At 43.0% G+C, this 19,928-nt stretch overlaps 1 long non-coding RNA gene across 1 annotated transcript; it reads right to left on the bottom strand.

Moving 5' to 3' along the window:
* Positions 1-2,412: 2,412 nt before the first annotated feature.
* Positions 2,413-13,315, bottom strand: LOC117516644. The gene is made up of 3 exons (XR_004562508.1): positions 13,304-13,315; positions 10,629-10,636; positions 2,413-2,492 (listed from the first exon to the last, which is right to left on the bottom strand). It is a non-coding gene; the product is annotated as an uncharacterized LOC117516644 (long non-coding RNA).
* Between the last annotated feature and the right edge of the window lie 6,613 nt (positions 13,316-19,928).

The raw sequence follows: 19,928 nt of genomic DNA, 5'->3' as shown, positions 1-19,928 counted from the left end.
CAAACCAAAACAGTGAGAGAGCCCAACCCAGCCACCAGCACAAGGCATGCACCATCTCTGGCAACACAGGAGGTGCCCCACAGCACCCAGGAGAAGGGTGTCCTGACATCTTTGTAGCACACTGCCCTCCATCCCCTGAAGACCATCAGAGCCACTACCACCATGCAGCTCCAAGCCATGTGTACACACCATGGGCTTCTGCCCAGGGAAACGCCTTGGATATTTGAGGGTCATAGCCAGAGATCCTCAATCACATGCTCAAGGATCTCTGCCCAGCACCCAAGCACCCCAAAACCCTCAGCCATGTGCAGGAGAAAAGCCCCGAGCACACTTACCTGCCAGGCCACCCCTTAGCACCCATCAACCACCCAACCCCCCGTAATTGGACTATTGGGTGTAGTTATGTTTGATGTTTATTCATGGGAAGTGAGTGTATAAATTCACCTGTCGTATACATGAAATGTATAACAAAGGTTCTGCAAGTGAAACTGTAATGCGGGTGGGGGACAGGCATCCCAATGAATGGAAGAAGGAGGCTAAACAATTCTCAGATCACCCTAACATCCCTGAGCTCCACCCACACCCCAAGTCCTATATGTCTGACATGCAATTATAATGGAAGAGGGTTGAATGAGGACCCGGAGAAACAGAGCAAACCAGAGAGATCCAGCCTTCTAACACCCACAGACAAACCACCCTATCTCTACAGGAATCATATGATTGCATTGAAGAGGCACAGGATACCCAGAAGAAGGCCCACACAGGAGCACAAGCGAGGCCCCAACCATGACCCAAAAGCCCAAGCGGCAAGCAAGTCACTGGAGCCCTTGGGAGGATACACACACACACACACACACACACACACACACACACACACACTAGTGGACTCCCAAGCACTGATGTTTTTTTGTTTTTTTAAAGCTCACTGAACCTCCTTTGTGGAGGCTGAGACACCAAACACCATCAAACCCTCTCAAGTTTGGTGAGTTCTTCATTGGGAAGGGAGGTTCACTACTGGTTGACAGACCCATCATCACTACATGGTAGCATCATCATCTTCTGATTGTGGTGTTCCTGAGAGAACACAAATGGACTACAAAAATTTGCATTACTTCATCCTGATAATATGGCAGCATCGTTAATAAAGGTGTTCCGATTCTGAGGAGCAGACTAGGACAGTAACCCTAATCTGACAATGATGTTTTCATCCACTATCTTCAATCAACTCCCACAGATGGAAAACTTTTCTGTCTTATTGCAACAGCTTTGTGCTGCAGATTATTTCAGCATATCTTATAAGAAAAGTTTCTTAAAACCTTCCACCAGTCACAGCAGCCATCCTATTTGAATCTGAATGTATCTGGTCATCTATCCATTCATAACTCACTCAATGTAAATATTGGATGCTCAACCATCAAAATCCCTCTCTTTTTTCAATCTGTTCAGCCTCTGCCTTCAGACTCTACAATCCAACTACACATCTCCTGATGTAATCACATACTCTCTGTCTTAAAAAGAAAAAAAAAAAGATCAAAGAGGGGACTGCTATTCTGTTTATATATTTCATCTTGATTAGTCCCTCAGCTGATAAGAACATTGTCCAACTATACCCACTTGTACTATAGTAGCCACGTATGCCTCAGCACAAGATTCTCTTTTCCTGTTGGACAATTTTGTTTTCAATACCACATCCACCCCAAGCTGAATTTGACTTTGGGCATTCATTCTGTATCAGCACAACTATTGCAAAAGCGAGAACATGTCTCCCAGAACACACCATCTAAATTCTTGAGACTTAGGATTATCCTGTGTCTACTGATTCTACATCATCAAAAACTTCAATAATTTCTGTCATGCTCATGTGTGCCTTGGTAATATCTACTGACTCCTTCATATATTATTTTGGGTAGCTCCAGAAGGTGTAGTCATGCTACGCTGATGCATATTCCCCACACTGAGTAGCCCTTCTGCCTGAAGACCATCTCCATCTGTCTATATAGCAGCAAACTACTTCCATTCTCCTTTGTGTTATTCTTCCTCTGATGCATCAATCAGTCATAACATTGGGACCACCAACAGGTGTAATGAATAACATTAATTATCTCTTACAGTAGCGCCTGTCAGTGGGTGGGATATATGAGACAGCAAGTTAACATTCTATCTTGGGAGGTGGAAGCAGAAAAACTGGGGATACGTAAAGACTTGAGTGACTTTGACAAGGACCAGACTGTGATGGCTCGACAACTCGGCAGAGCATTTCCAAAACTGCAGCTCTTGCAGGATGTTCCTGGTCTGTACCTACTGAAAGTGGTCCAAGGAAGGTAAACCTGTGAACCAGAGACAGGGTTATATGGGATGTGCTTGACAAACAAGTCCAATCCATAGAGTCCCCACAACACATGGTTTGAAGTGTCTGCTGCTCCCGTCTTGGTGCCAGATACCACAGCACACCTTCAGAGGTCTAATGGAGTCCATCCTTCGATGGGTCAGGGCTGTTTTGGTGGCAATTGAAGGACCTGGGTAGGTGATCATAATGTTATTCTTAAGGTTAGAGGTCTGGATGGGACCAGGCCGATTCAGGCAAATGCTAGGGAGCAAGACAGAGTGGTTTGCAAAAGAAAATATATTTATTTATAAGGATGAATAAAAGTGCTGCGCTGGGGATGCCTGTAGTATGGAGAGTTAGCCTGCTTGGAGCGGTGAATTGTGAGGATTTATTTCATTCATTTAAAAGAAAAACAGAAAAGCAAAATTAACAAAACATTACAAACCATTGAATGAAAAGGAGCAGTTTGGAAGAACAAGTCTTATATATTCTGCCCCTTTTTTACAATACAATCTTGCAAAGCATCATCAATCGACATCATTGCATTTCTATGACTTTGTCACATGCCACCGACTTCTTTCCTAATTTTAACCATTATTTAAAAGACTACATCAAAATAGATTACATTTTAAAACTTCAAACATTCTAAACATTATTAACAGATTACATTTTTGGCTTTGTCACAGCCCACTGACTTATTTCATAGTTTCATACTTACGAAATACATCGAGTTTAATACATTTTTTAAATAATTTAAGTGACCTTGATTCTTTGATTTCTTTGTTGAGGTTGTTCCATAATTTTACACCATTCACTGCAATACTCTGTTCCTTTATCTTGGTTCTGAATCTTGGTTTTTTAAAGACTTCTATGCCCTTCAAATTATAACTACTTACTCTTTTTTCAAACATATTTTGAATGTTTATTGGTAAGGTATTGTTATTCGCTTGGTACATTATTTGTAGTAATTTCAAATCAACTAAATCATGAAATTTAAGTACCCTATACTTAATGAACAATAGATTAGATCGGGGTGGCCAAGTTCAGTCCTCGAGAGCCACATTCCTGACACTCTTAGTTGTCTCCCTGCTCCAACACACCTGAATCCAATGAAAGACTCGTTAGCAGACTTTTAATGAGCCTTTCATTGGATTCAGGTGTGCTGGAGCAGGGAGACAACTAAGAGTGTCAGGAATGTGGCTCTTGAGGACCGAATTTGGCCACTCCTGGATTAGATGGATCTCTAAATCGACTGTTGCCAATCACTTTTAAAGTTGTTTTCTACAAAATAAATAAAGGTTGTGTATAAGTTGTACATGTTGATCCCCAGATTTCTACACAATAAGTCAAATATGGAAAAATCAATGAATTGTACAATGTTAATAATCCATAACTATTTAATGAATATTTAACTTTATGCAAAACAGCAATGGCTTCCGCTATCTTTCCTTTTATGTAATTTATGTGTGACTTCCATGTAAAATCTTCATCAATCATAACTCCTAAAAATTTCATTTCTTTTACCCTTTGAATGTCCATTCCATCTATTTTTAATGACACATCATTTTTTTAACTCTATCATTAAACAATATGAAATTTGTTTTATTGAGATTAAGTGACAATCTGTTTATATCAAACCAATATTTCACTTTTTCCAACTCTGTATTTATCACTTGTGCTACTTCCTGTATATCTGATCCAGAGTAAAATAATGTTGTGTCGTCAGCAAATAAAATGCTACCAAGTACATTAGATATATTCACAAAATCATTGATATACAAAATAAACAGTTTGGGTCCAAGTACCGACCCTTGTGGTACTCCACACATAATATTACACAATTCTGATTTAGTATTATTTATCTGAACAAACTGTTTTCTATTTTCTAAGTAGCTTTTTACCCACTGATGTGCAATCCCTCTTATTCCATATTGTTGTAACTCGTGAAGCAATCTTGAATGATCGATAACATCAAAAGCATTTTTCAAGTCAATAAAAACACTTACCATATAATCCTTATTATCTATTGCTGTTGATATTTTCACTGTTAATTCCATAATTGCCATAGCTGTCGAATGTTTTGTTCTGAATCCATACTGAGCATTATTTAAAATATGATGTTTCTCAATGAATTTATCCAACCTTGTCACAAAAACCTTTTCCATAATTTTAGAAAACTGTGGAAGCAATGACACTGGCCTGTAATTTGAAACGTTATGTTTGTCTCCATTTTTATATAACGGGACTACCTTGGCAATTTTCAATTCGTCCGGGAAAATTCCTGTTAACAGAGACAGATTACAAATGTAAGTGAATGGTTCAATAACAGTTTCTATTATACTTTTTATAGTCCATACATCCATCCATTTTCTTCCGCTTTATCCGGAGTCGGGTCGCGGGGGCAGCAGCTCAAGCAAAGCTGCCCAGACCTCCTGATCCACACACACCTCCCCCAGCTCCTCCGGAGGAACCCCAAGGCGTTCCCAAGCCAGCCGAGAGATGTAATCCTTCCAGCGTGTCCTGGGTCTTCCCCGGGGCCTCCTCCCAATGGGACGTACCCGGAACACCTCTCCAGCAAGGCGTCCAGGGGGCATCCAGAAAAGATGCCCGAGCCACCTCAACTGACTCCTTTCGACATGGAGGAGCAGCGGCTCGACTCCGAGCTCCTCCCGAGTGACCGAGCTCCTCATCCTATCTCTAAGGGAGTGCCCAGCCACCCTGTGGAGGAAACTCATCTCGGCCGCTTGTATGCCCGCAATCTCGTTCTTTCGGTCATGAGCCAAATCTCATGACCATAGGTGAGGATCGGAACATAGATCGATCGGTAAATCGAGAGCTTTGCCCCCCTACTCAGCTCTCTCTTCACCCCGACGGTCCGATACAGCGACCGCATCACTGCAGACGCTGCCCCGATCCATCTATCGATCTCACGCTCCATCCGTCCCTCACTCGTGAACAAGACCCCAAGATACTTAAACTCCTCCACTTGAGGCAAGGACACTCCACCGACCTGAAGAGGGCAAAGCACCTTTTTCCGGTCGAGAGCCATGGCCTCGGATTTGGAGGTGCTGATTTTCATCCCGGACGCCTCACACTCGGTTGCAAACCGCCCCAGTGCATGCTGAAGGTCCTGATTTGACGAAGCCAACAGAACCACATTGTCCGCAAACAGCAGAGACGAGATTCTGTGGTTTCCAAACCAGACCCCCTCTACACCCTGGCTGCGCCTAGAAATTCTGTCCATAAAAATAATGAACAAAACCGGTGACAAAGGGCAGCCCTGGCGGGGGCCAACGTACACTGGAAACAGGTTTGACTTACTACCGGCAATGCGAACCAAGCTCCTGCTGCGGTCGTACAGGGACCGGATAGCCCTTAGCAAAGGACCCCGGACCCCGTACTCCCGGAGCACTCCCCACAGGGTGCCCCGAGGGACATGGTCGAACGCCTTCTTCAGATCCACAAAACACATGTGGACTGGTTGGGCGAACTCCCATGAACCCTCGAGCACCCGATGGAGCGTGTAGAGCTGGTCTAGTGTGCTGCGATCAGGACGAAAACCACACTGCTCCTCCTGAATCCGAGGTTCGACCATCGGTCGAATTCTCCTCTCCAGTTCTCTGGAATAGACCTTACCGGGGAGGCTGAGGAGTGTGATCCCACTATAGTTGGAACACACCCTCCGATCCCCCTTCTTAAACAGAGGGACCACCACCCCGGTCTGCCAATCCAGAGGCACTGTCCCCGATCACCACTCAATGTTGCAGAGGCGTGTCAGCCAAGACAGTCCCACAACATCCAGAGACTTAAGGTACTCAGGACGGATTTCATCCACCCCAGGACCCTTGCCACCGAGGAGTTTTCTAACCACCTCAGTGACTTCTGCCTGGGTAATGGATGAGTCCGCCTCTGGGTCCCCAGTCTCTGCCTCCTCTTCAGAAGACGTGACGATGGGACTGAGGAGATCCTCAAAGTACTCCTTCCACCGCCCAACAACATCCCCTCCTTCCACCGCCCAACAACATCCCCCAACAACATAACTTTTTACAGTCATCATGTCTAAATCTTCATAGTCAGTTGATCTTTTGCTTACACAGTTTTTTACAATATTCCTTATTTCATCTTTTTCCACATTGTCAAGGAAAATACTATTGACCGTATTTACAATTGTATTTAATTTATCTTCTACTATTGGTTTATTTCCCACCAGATTTGATCCCACCTTTGAGAAATAATCATTAAACTCATTTACAACTTCTTTTATATCATTTATCTCTTTATTTTCATTGACAAGGTAATTCGGAAAAGTTGATTTCACTCCGTCACTTTCCATCACACTTTTTATAATTCCCCATGTTGCCCTCATATTATCTTTACTCTTATTCAATTGTTCACTATAATAATCTTTTTTTTTTTGTTTCCTAATTATTGTCAGTAGTTTATTTTTATATTTGTTTGTATCTGTGTTCTGTTTCCTTTGTTTGCATTTTTAAAAAGCACTTATATAAATAGTTTTTCTTTACACAAGCGTTTTTTATTCCCTTGGTCAGCCATGGTTTATTTACTCTTTTCTTACTAGTTTTTATTAATTTACAATTTTTATTATATGATTTCATCAGTATTTTCATGAATGAACTATATGCTACATTAACGTCACCAACATAAACCTCTTCCCAATTTTGATTTTTAAGATCATAATTTAATGCCTCTAAGGCTTTTAATGACTTATCTCTTTTAAAGTTTATAACAGTTTTTTTTTTTGTACCTATTTTTATATTTAAATATTGAAAAAACTGGTAAATGATCACTGAGATCTGTCATCAATATCCCATTCTTAATAATTTCATCTGTTCTATTTGTGAATATATTGTCAATTGCAGTTGCACTTTGCGATGTAATTCTGGTTGCTTTTGTTATCAAGGGGAATAACAAAATTAATATAATATAAATATAAATCATATAGGGAGCTGCAGTTTCCTGAGCCATTCTTGAAGGATAACTGAGAGCTAGGGTTCAGGGACCAGGACCAGGTGGGATGCACAGCACCGAGACCAGGAACTGAGGGAATGAAGACACAGATGGTTAGTGATTGCACTCGTAACACTGGAAGCCTTAAACTATTCACAGCTGCCAGAAGGCTTAAAATAGAATTGTGCATAGTTCTGGAAATAATGTTCTCTTTTTAGAAAATAAGGTTTACTGTTCAGAAAGTTCACAGTTCATAAATTGTCTCCAGAGGTCAAGTACTGCATGTTTGTGATGCAGTACTTAGACTTAGATGGCTCGGCTCCTAATTGTTCAATATCAGAGTTCATACAGTTCTTAGGAAGAGTTCTTGGAACAGTTCTTTATCATAGCACAGTCACAGACAGTAACAAGTGAGAACGGAATCCCACTGAAGGAACTTAACTGATGTGAAGCAGAGCCAAGATCTGAGCTGAGAGCCGTAGAGTTCCAAAGTGACATTGCTGTGCAGGTAGCCAGGAGCCAGGAACCAGGGTACCATGGGAGCCACTCAAGAAGGCGTCTGGAACACCAGGAAAGACAGTTCACTGTAATAAGGGAATTAGAATGTTGGCCAGGTTACCTTGAGTTTTGCTGCGGGAAGCTCCAATGTTTTAGGCGTATGGGAGCAGCAGGAAAACGCAGTCAATGTCAAAGAGAGGAATCAGGCTCAGTCCACAGGATCATGGAAGCACCTGGAATCTCTGGGATCTCATGCTAGAATCTGGCTGTGGAATCTCATGCAAGAATCTGGCAACCACTGATCTGAAAGTCTGAGTTTAAATAGTCTGCTGCTCATCAGTCACTTATTCACAGCAGGTGTGTAGCTGAGATAAGCGTTGAGATGTGGAACTAACCTGAGGGCGCTATTGGGGGGAAAACTCACACATAAGGTTAAAAACAGAATAAAACCAGGGGTCAGGATGAACCATGACATTTATGTCTGACTGGTGTATAGGCCCTAAGGCCCATTGGTACATGCCTATCCCCAGATACCATAGTGAGACTACAACCCCCCCTGTCCATTGCAGGTTATATTCTCAGACATGCCCAGTAGCAATTTACACGTTACAGTAACTTCTGTGTTGGTTTTTAAATATGTATAAACCGACCAACCACTGATGACAGGAAGCTCATTTTCCCATAATGTCTTTTGGCATGTGTGTCCGTAAATGCTCAAACCTTCAAAATTAGTGTATTACTTGAAAACTAAAACATATAGTTGATATTTTCACTTTGTAAAAATGAAAGAGGTGATATTAATTTCTGTAACTTGTCCGGAATTAGTTTGTTTAAATTTTTAACCATAAGTCAAAACTGCCTTGCTGTGCATGTCTCCTGCAACACATCTGCAAGGCTGTAAAAATAAAGGTCTCTTTTGCTGAGAGAAGGCTGATCTTAAACGGAAGTGCTGGTTTGTTGTTGTTTGTGATTGCCTTTGAATTTGCTCAGAAGTATCAGTAGCTGCCAGTGTACTGGAGTCAATACTCAAAGTTAGCAAGCTTTTAGCTGTAACTTCTGCTACATTTTTAGGGCTCGGTTTAAAGTTAACTTCTATAAGAAGTTAACGTTTTAGTTAGTAGATTAACAGTACCATATTTTCCGCACCAAAAGGCACACCTAAAAGCCTTAAATTTTCACAAAAATTGGCTGTGCGCCCTATAATCCGGTGCGCCTTATGTACGCACTGAATTCCAAAATCTGTAAAAACGACCGACGTTGTCTTTAACTGTTGGAATATCGGACCTTTTCCCGCTGACACAGGGACGTAATACATAAAGTACGTACGCTGGCAGCGTAGAGTACGTACCCTGGCAGCGATAAACCAATCAGAGAACATTACGTAATACGTAAAGTACGTATGCTGGTAGCGTAGAATACGTACGCTGCCAGCGATAAACCAATCAGAGAAGAGTCCGTGAGTCCATGGTACGTACACTTACCTCCGCCACTCCTCCGGTAGTTACCGTATACTACAGGTATCCTGCAAAACAACGTTTGTTTGTCTAAGGACCCCGGAAAATGGCGGCAGCGAAGAGACATGCTTACGAGGCACAATTCAAACTGCAGGCTATCAGTTACGCGGCTGTTCATGGGAATAGAGCAGCTGCGAGAGGAAACAAGAAAATGAACTGCGCCAAGTTAAAAATACCAAACGGAGTTTCCGCAGAAACAAAGCGAGGTGGCCACAGCTAGAAGACCAACTCGAGCAATGGGTCATTGAACAAAGAACAGCCGGGAGAAGCGTCTCTACAGTCACCATTCAGCTGAAGGCAAAAACGATAGCGATGATTAGCGGGAACCTGGCGTGTTTGATGGCGAAATTGCCCAGCTGTTCAATTCAGACACAGAAGATGAGGACTTCGATGGATTTGTGACAAAACCATAATAAAAAACAATGTGAGTACCATATTGTTAAATACCGGTAGTTCAAAGTTGTTAAAAAATTCAAATAAACTCACTGTTTTGCTTCCATGACCTTTTTTTTTTTATGTAGACTATATGTTTTAGCGTTCGCCTTTTGTAAGGGTTAAGTACCCGCTAATTGAGGCTGCGCCTTCTAATCCGGTGCGCCTTTGGTAAGGGTTAAATACCCGCTAATTGAGGGCGCACTTTATAATCTGGTGCGCTTTATGGTGCAGAAAATATGGTAATCAAAACTAACGTTTTGGCTAGCTGTGCCCACCACTGCCCTTGACACAACATCATTTAAGTGGTACACAAGGACCATCTGAACAGTTTGGGTACCAAAGAAGTCAAGTCATTGCCTTCAATCACTAGTTCTAAGTATTGCAACCACACTGTAAGACAGGAAACACCCAGACCATATTTGGACTTTTGTTTTCCTGCAATGGTAGTGACATCACCAAACACTTCTGGACAACGAAACTTGCAAAACTGAAGTCAGATATTTCTCTGATGGTAGTTTGAAAAATGTACCTTCACAGCCTCACCCCCACCCTGCCAAAAAATTAAATTAAAAACAAAACAAAAAGTAATACCACCACCAAAAAGCAACCTAAATTTACAGTCTCAATCCAGACATTAAAGACCAAATGTTTTCAATGTTGTGCTCTCCTTTTAAAATACGGTAATCGATTCATAAAATTAGTATACAGAGAAGTGGCAGAAAGTGTGAAAACTTTCCTCACTCTGCAAAGTGAGCTTCTTTCAGTCGAAGGCTGTGATATCTGTGTCATTGAGATTCCATATGCCTGTGTGCAGACTTCTCCTTGAACCCACGCATGCTGCTCGTTTTCAAGCAGAAACTGCTGACAGAGGAGGACTAAAAGCTCACTGCACTTCCTCCCACATCAGCCCAAACTGCAAAGTATTTCTCTGTTAAGATGCTGCACACTCACGACGGTTTTCATTTCTGCTGAAAGTTTCCCGCTGGAGAGAAAAAGTTTCAAGGTGAGATTTCACTAATAAGAGTCAACAACAGACAGAATTTGAAAGTTTAGGGAGCAAAAAAGCATTATATTATAATGGGAGTACATGTACGAAGCACAGCCGGCTGCAGGAGTGGAGGTGGACAGTTCGGTGTGAGCGGACTGAGACTAGCTGTGACACTGCAGCGTTAGCAGGCTGTTTCAGTCACTCCTAATGAGGAGAAGTGTCTGACAGCTCTCCGTGCTGCACAGCCACACACATTCAACAGCCTCTTCTTCATTTGTACAGCATTAACCAAGGTCTCACCTCCTGCCTTGTAAAGTGGAAGCAGTCATTTCTCAGTGACAAAGATGACAACTCTTATTTGTTTTCAAGTTTAGTTGGGGGAAGGTGCAATGGATCACAGAAAGTCATACGTTGGATTGATTCATGGTCTTTAGTCACAGATCAGAAGATATTTCTTTAAAAAGGGGGGGAGGGGGGCTTGGCAAATAGAGTTTTGCTTTCCAAGTGGTGCACCACTTGGCCAAAGTCAGGAAAAGTCTTTTTTTGTTTTGTTTTTTTTGTTTTTTTTTTTCTGATGCTTAGTGGAGTCCCAACCATCATGGCTCGATGGATTCAGGATGGCATGTCGAAGGTGTGGTGGACACTCCATCCTTAAAGCATGATATTTCGGGCCGATTCTTTCTGTGCTTGGACACTGTGCTCCATCCAGGCTGCCTATATCCAATTAAAGCCGAGTGCGAGGTGGCAGAGGGTGTTTAAGATAAGGATACAGAAACTTGGGATGGAGTGTTAGTAGCTGCTGTCAACCCTCAATTGTTAGTAAGATTTGAGTAGATTTGACTTCTCTTCAGGCTGGAGGAACAACTGCAGTCCAGAAATAAAGACTAACCTCATGCCACAATGAAATTTAAGTGAAGGAAAATTACTAATTGTGTGCAAATGAATGAAAATTGCCCTTAAGAATATAGAACTCCTCATTCCCTGCAGCCTTACATTCAACCCATCTCCAATTTTTTTTTCCTGTTTGTGCTGAGAAAGGGAAATTTCCAGCAGACTATCAAGCAATGTAAACATCAGTCTAAGGCAATTAATTATGCCAGGCAGGAAGAAATGGGAGAAGGGCATAAGGGAAAGAAGGAGCAGGGAAAGAGAGATCATATAGATTAGACTCCTGCGTCTCTTTGACCTGTCTCTCCTGTGGTACCTGCTTGACTTTACAATAGAATATGCTATAAATATTTCAAGGCAAATAGAAAGCCGTATAAACTGAGCTTTCATCTTTTATTCATCAAAGACAGGGGATGTGGATGCACTTCCATGAGACTTCATGCCTGCAGGACTAAATGCTTAGACACAGTATGTATGCTCGTGTGTTTTTGATGTGCACAACTTCATCAACACAAACCCAGGCGATGAAAGCCTTTTGTCCACATTGCTGCCTTCCTGCTATCCCGTCGCCAGTGGCTGGCATTTTGTAGACGTTTTAATGCACAGCCACCACATGATGCCACTTTAGTGGAGAATTATGAAATGTTTTTCCCTTTGATTTATTTCATATATTTATTTTACTTTTTATAGTCAGTCTTTGTCCAGCCAGTTAGCGTGTCTTCCTTTGTTTAAAACTCTGGGGTTTTTTTTTGTTTTGTTTTTTGTTTTTTTTTCCATTTTGATTGATACTAATGCCTTATTTCCAAATAGCTTATGTGTATGTAGCTGTGACAACTGTTTAACCATTACTTGCTGTGGAGGCGTCTGTGATGTACGTTGTATGTGCAAAGCTCCTCATTCCCTTTTTTGGTCTGGAATTTGCTAAAAGTGCCTTGAAAAAACTAAACATTTGCCATGAATTCCAGAGAGAATGTATTTTGTTGTGTGCCAAGAAGCTAGCTTTGGAAGCCTTCTTTAACAACAGCCTCAGCCTGGGGGTGGTCCCCACCCTGTGGAAGACCTCCTGTGTGGTCCCGGTTCCCAAAACACCGCACGCCAAGGAACCGGCCCACTACAGACCAGTTGCCCTGACCTCCCACCTCATGAAGACCATGGAGCAGCTCGTCCTGTCTCACCTCCGCACTGTGGTGAGCGACATCCTGCACCGACTGCAGTTCGCCTACAGGCCCAACATCGGGGTAGATGACACTGCCACCTGGACCATCGACTATCTCACTGACCGCCCGCAGAACATGCAGCTGCACAGCTGTCAATCTGAGGTGGTAAGGTGCAGCACCGGGGCCCCCCAGGGCACCGTCCTCTCGCCTTTCCTCTTCACCCTTTGCACCTCGGACTTCACCTACAACACGGACAGCTGCCATCTCCACAGGTTCTCTGATGACTCCGCCATTGTGGGTCGTGTGTCTGAGGGGAACGAGCTGGAGTACTGGTCGGTCATCACAGACTTTGTGGACTGGTGTGAGCACAACCACTTGTGTCTCAACACCAGTAAGATGAAGAAGATGGTGATCAACTTCAGGAGGAAACCACCACCTCACCCACCGGTGAACATCCAGGGGAGGACATAGAGACCATGGACAGTTTCATATACCTGGGTGTTCATTTCAACAACAAACTGGACTGGACTCAAAACACTGACGCCCTAGACAAGAAAGGCCAGAGTCACCTCCACCGCCTGAGGAGACTGAGATCCTTTGGAGTGAGCAGGCCTCTGCTTAAGACCTTCTATGACTCTGTTGTAGCCTCTGCTCTCCTCTATGCTGTCATCTGTTGGGTCCTGGGCAGCACAGAGGAGGAGAGAAAGAGACTGAACAAGCTGATCAGGAAGTCCAGGGCTGTCCTGTGGACTCTCAGGAGGAGGTGGTTGAGAGGAGGGTGTTAACCAAGTTCAAATTCATCATGGACAACTCCTCTCACCCTCTGCACCGGACTGTAGTGGAGCTGAGCAGCTTCTTCAGTGACAGACTGAGGGACCCTCAGTGCAAGAAGAAACGATACCGCAGATCCTTCCTCCCTGCTGCTGTCAGACTGTACAATAACACTGAAATAACCACATGCAATTATGTCCACAAATCACGTGCAATAACAACTTGTTTACAAATCCCAACACTAGTGTTACCTTATCACATCTAAATTCCACTTCACATATTGTAAATAAGATGCTCCTATTTGTTTTTAATTCCAATCATATATATATATATATATATATATATATATATATATATATATATATATATATATATTCCTACCTCATTTTCTTATTTTATTGTATTGTTACAAGTATTATTGCTTATCTTTGCACACGCTGTTTGATGCACATTTTCCTCTACTCGCACTCATCTTTAAGAGTTGTCGGAACACGTGAATTTCTCCACTTTGAGATCAATAAAGTCTTATCTTATCTTAAGTTTTGGAAAGCTAACAAGCTAGTACCTCTGTTTCAGTTGCTTGACTGTTGATGTTCAAAAAATGTACCTGGAGAAGTAAAAAAGAAATAAGGATAAATACAAAAAAAAAAGGAAGTGATTCACAGATTTACTTTGACTTCTCTTCACTGATAGCCATTTCTCGGGGTCGATTGACTGGTTTTATTTAGTAAGTTCAATATAAGTGCATAATGTAACTAAATACATTAAAATACATGGATGACACAAGAAATTGAAAATAAGAAAAAGATGAGCTTTATTATCCCAAAGGAAATTATTTTACTAGTGTAATGAACAGTAAACAGTGCTTCTTCATGACAAAGAATACTAGTGTCTACAATATAAGACACTGTAAACACTAGTATGCTTTGTTGTGAAGAAGAATTCACATTTATTCCCATCAAGTGTTGCAAACTGTACCCAAAAAAGTGTTTACATCATCTTAAATAAAGATTTATTTATTTTTTTTTTATCTTCATGTATTTTGTTGTATATGTGTTGGAGCACATTCTCACCCTTACCAAAAAGTAGTATATGCAAGTATGTTTCAAGTATACTTCTAGTTTACTTTTTATATACTTATCAGTACTATTTTTTTGGTAAGGGCAGTTATCCTGTTGGATTCCTTGACCATGAAAATGTAGGTTTTAGACACCAAAATCAGGAGTCTGATGCTAAGAAGCTGAGATATTATAGAATTTGAGCAAAAAATAGCCACCATTTTGAAAATCCAAGATGGCTGCCATAGAATGCATGGAAAACATGTCAGTATTGTTTCACAGGTTCAGTAGGTCCTAAGGTTTCCAAATATGTATTGTTTTCCAAAGCTCCAAAAACTGTGAACAAAAACTATCATCTGTAAATAGTGAATAGTGAAGTTATCTTGCCGCCACTTGGTCATCTCGTCAATGGTGGGAGAATTTGCAGCTGCTTTCAAGGACTCTCAGATTCATGCCATGAATTTACTGGTTTCTCCCTTACTTCCAGAAAATGTTCTCTTTTCGATCCACTCCACATGCTCAGCGATTCTGAACTCTGTTGCCGTTTTTTGCTGCAACACTGATCCTTGGTTAAATGCTGCAGACAGGCTGCTGGTTAAATGTCATGACCCATGCCCTCAGGCAATGCTGCAGACAGGCTGAATGAAGGTGGAAAAAGGTCAAACTACAGGTGTCTGTGGGTTCTCTGAGGAATGGTCTAACAAACTGCCAGAAGGCTGTGAATTAGGCAAAATCTCAATATTTATCTCATATTAGTTCCAGCAGATATCATCATCTCAGAGTGTTATTTCAAACTATAAACTCAAGTCGTGGTTGTTACAAGACAGAGTACAGGGCAGGCGTGGAGAAGCTGTCTCTCTGGTGCTCAGAGAACAACCTGACCCTGAATGTTCATAAGACAAAAGATCTCATCATGGACTTCAGGAAGAACATACAGGACCACCCCCCCCCCCCCCCCCCTTCATAAATGGTGAACAGGAGGAAACTATCACCACCTTCAGGTTTCTGGGCACCTGCATCTCTGCAGACCACTACTGGACCTCCAAGATCAGGGCTCTGGTTAAGAAGGCTCATCAGTGGGTACACTTCCTGCATGTCCTCAGGAAGAATAACCGGGACAACAAAGCCTCTGCTGGCCTTCTATCACTCCCCGGTGGAAAGCGTACTGACATACTGTCTGGGTGTGTGGAATATGGGCTGCACAGCCAAAGACAGCAAGGCGGTGCAGAGGGTCATGAACACTGCACAAAAGATCATTGACTGCCCCCTACCCAGCCTGGAAACCATCACCACATCCTGCTTCTTATGCACATTCATCACCCAGTCTGTCCTGTACATCTCCATCTCGATTTGGTCTCCTTCTGCCTCCTAACATGACAGGCACAGACTTCAACTATCAGGGACTTATACTGGTTCAGGGCAAGGAAGTGAGCTGGTAGCATCCCTGCAGACCCCTCACACCCTGGACACACAGTTTAAACTCCTCCCCTCTGGCCGACATTACAGAGCTGTGCACATTAAAACAACGAGACACAACAGTTTCTTTCCACAGGCCATCACACTGATGAACAATTTAACCTGACAAAAAATACACTAATTCATATATCTCATGTACAACTTACAGAGTACAGAGTGTGTGCTGCTCAAACTGATGTCATATTCCTTGTATTCTGTGGATACTTGGGGAATAAAAGCTATTCCAGTTCTGATTCTGCTATGGCTATACTACAGTCAACAAACAACCATGGGCACGCACACTCTCACTCGCAGACCTACTCCCATTGCTCCCCCCGCCCCGAACAACAAATAACCAAATGTACCTTCACACCCCACCCCAACCCGGCCAACAAACAACCCAACCTACCTTTACACCTAGACAGCACTGGCTTCTGTGCCCCAGTCTTAACAATCACTGTCATAGAAGTGCCCCAGTCTCCACAATCACTGGCGTAAATCTTCTCCAGTATACAGTACATATTTAAACAGTCAAACACTGGGTCTGGGCGCAAACCTCAACTCCGGCTGTGGTACAATTTACCTCCCGATTTTTTCATTATTTCTGACTTATGTTTTAAATCAAAGCTCCAGACTTAAGGCACCTTGACACTTGCACCAATTTGATTTTTGCAGTGCCGTGCAATTCGTCATGCCAATGTGTGCAGCTTTGTCCCGACACCGCGCTATATAAAATAAAGCCTGTGCCACATGATTTTGTAGCTGATGATGCATTTGCTCTCAGAACTTTGCTGATGAAACCATTCTCTCATTGCTCCCCGAATCACAGAGAAATTATGTACAGCTACAGATTGTCTCATGCTTGTCATATGGTCCAGAATGCATTTGGAAACTTGTCTCAAAGGTAACTATTTATAATATATATATATTGTAATGGATTGGTAAAACAGTTGCAACTCAGCCACATGGGGTGTGCAGCCAGTACATTCTGAGTGCCGGTCCCAAGCCCGGATAAATGAGGAGGGTTGCGTCAGGAAGGGCATCCGGCGTAAAACAAGCCAACCCAACTATGCAGACTCAGAATCGAATTTCCATACCGGATCGGTCGCGGCCTGGGTTAACAACGTCCGCCACCGGTGCTGTTGCCCAACAGGGTGCCGGTGGAAATTGGGCTACTGCTGGGCAAAGACGATGAAGAAGAGGAGGAAAACGTTGCCACGAACAGCGGGAGAAGAGGAAAACTAGAAGGGTGGAAATGAGAGTGGGGACTTTGAATGTTGGTAGTATGACTGGTAAAGGGAGAGAGCTGGCTGATATGATGGAGAGGAGAAAGGTAGACATATTGTGTGTGCAAGAGACCAAGTGGAAGGGAAGTATGAGCAGGAGCATCGGCGGTGGGTACAAGTTGTTGTACCATGGTGAGGACAGGAAGAGAAATGGTGTTGGGGTCATTTTAAAGGAAGAGTATATTAAAAGTGTGTTGGAGGTTAAGCGAGTGTCTGACAGGGTGATGAGTGTGAAGTTGGAAATTGAAGGGGTGATGATGAATATCATCAGTGCATATGCCCCACAGGTAGGTTGTGAGATGAAGGAGAAAGAAGATTTCTGGAGTGTATTAGATGAGGTGGTGGAGAGTGTGCCCAAGCATTTTGCAAAAAGGATGGAAATGGCTGTGGTGAATACCTACTTTAAGAAAAGGGAGGAGCACAGGGTAACATATAAGAGTGGAGGAAGGTGCACACAGGTGGACTACATTCTTTATAGGAGATGCAAGCTAAAAGAAATCACAGACTGTAAGGTGGTAGCAGGAGAGAGTGTCACTAGACAGCATAGGATGGTTGTTTGTAGGATGACTTTAGAGGTAAAGAAGAAGAAGAGAGTGAGAGCTCAACAAAGGATCAGATGGTGGAAGCTGAAGGAGGAAGACTGTTGTGTGAAATTTAGCGAGCAGGTGAGAGAAGCACTAGTTGGAGGGGAAGCAATTTTGGACAACTGGAAAAGTACTGCAGATGTGGTGAGGGAGACAGCTAGGGCAGTACTGGGTATGACATCTGGACAGTGGAAGGAAGACAAGGAGACTTGGTGGTGGGATGAAGAGGTCCAGGAAAGCATAAGGAGAAAGAGGTTGGCGAAAATGTTTTGGGATAGTCGGAGAGATGAAGAAAGTAGACAGCAGTACAAGGAGATGCGGCGTAAGGCGAGAAGAGAAGTGGCAAAAGCAAAGGAAAAGGCATATTGCAAGCTGTACAAGAAGTTGAATAGTAAGGAAGGAGAAAAGGACTTGTACCGATTGGCCAGACAAAGGGACAGAGCTGGAAAGGATGTGCAGCAGGTTAGGGTGGTAAAGGATGCACATGGTAATGTGCTGACAAGTGAGGAGTGTGTGCTGAGAAGGTGGAGGGAATATTTTGAAGAGTTGATGAATAAAGAAAATGAGCAAGAGAAAAGGCTGGATGATGTGGCGAGAGTAAATCAGGAAGTAAAAAGAAATTAGCAAGGAAGAAGTGAGGGCTGCTATGAAGAGGATGAAGAGTGGAAAGGCAGTTGGTCCAGATGACATTCCAGTGGAGGCATGGAAATTTCTAGGAGAGATGGCAGTAGAGTTTCTATCCAGATTGTTTAATAAAATCTTGGAAAGTGAGAGGATGCCTGAGGAGTGGAGACGAAGTGTGCTGGTTCCTATTTTCAAGAACAAGGGTGATGTGCAGAGCTGCAGTAAATACAGAGGCATAAAGCAGATCAGCCACAGCATGAAGTTATGGGAAAGAGTAGTAGAAGCTAGGCTTAGAAAACAGGTGAAGATCTGTGAGCAGCAATATGGTTTCATGCAGAGAAAGAGCACTACAGATGCAATGTTTGCTCTGAGAATACTGTTGGAAAAGTACAGAGAAGGACAGAAAGAGTTACATTGTGTTTTTGTGGACTTAGAAAAAGCTTATGATAGGGTGCCAAGAGAAGAGTTGTGACATTGTATGAGGAAGTCTGGAGTGGCAGAGAAGTATGTTAGGGTAGTGCAGGACATGTACAAGAATAGTGTGACAGCAGTGAGATGCGCAGTCGGAATGACAGACTCATTCAAGGTGGAGGTGGGATTACACCACGGATCAGCTCTGAGCCATTTCTTGTTTGCAGTGGTGATGGACAGGTTGACAGATGAAATCAGACAGGAGTTCCCATGGACTGTGATGTTTGCAGATGACATTGTGATCTGTAGTGAGAGTAGAGAGCAAGTTGAGTCTAGTCTGGAGAAGTGGAGATATGCTTTGGAGAGAAGGGGAATGAAAGTCAGTAGAAGCAAGACTGAGTACATGTGTGTGAACGAGAGGGAGCCCAGTGGAATAGTGCAGTTACAAGGAGTAGAAGTGGTGAAAGTAGATGAGTTTAAATATTTGGGGTCAACTGTTCAAAGTAATGGAGAGTGTGGTAGAGAGGTGAAGAAGAGAGTGCAGGCAGGGTGGAGTGGGTGGAGAAAGGTGGCAGGAGTGATTTTTTTGACCGAAGAATATCAGCAAGAAAGTTTACAAAACAGTAGTGAGAACAGCTATGTTGTATGGTTTAGAGACAGTGGCACTAACACAAAGACAGGAGGCAGAGCTGGAGGTGGCAGAGCTGAAGATGTTGAGATTCTCTTTGGGAGTGACAAGAATGGACAAGATTAGGAATGAACATATCAGAGGGACAGCTCAGGTGGGACGGTTTGGAGACAAAGAGAGGCGAGATTGAGATGGTGTGGACATGTGCAGAGGAGGGACCCAGGGTATATAGGGAGAAGGAGGCTGAGGATGGAGCCACCAGGCAGGAGAAGAGGGAGACCAAAGAGGAGGTTCATGGATGTGCTGAGAGAGGACAGGCAGGTGGTTGGTGTGACAG

Source organism: Thalassophryne amazonica, chromosome 9, assembly GCF_902500255.1.
Source record: "Thalassophryne amazonica chromosome 9, fThaAma1.1, whole genome shotgun sequence".
NCBI lineage: Eukaryota > Metazoa > Chordata > Actinopteri > Batrachoidiformes > Batrachoididae > Thalassophryne > Thalassophryne amazonica.
The sequence above is the reverse complement of the archived record's forward strand: the minus strand, read 5'-3'. Positions and strand labels throughout refer to the sequence as shown.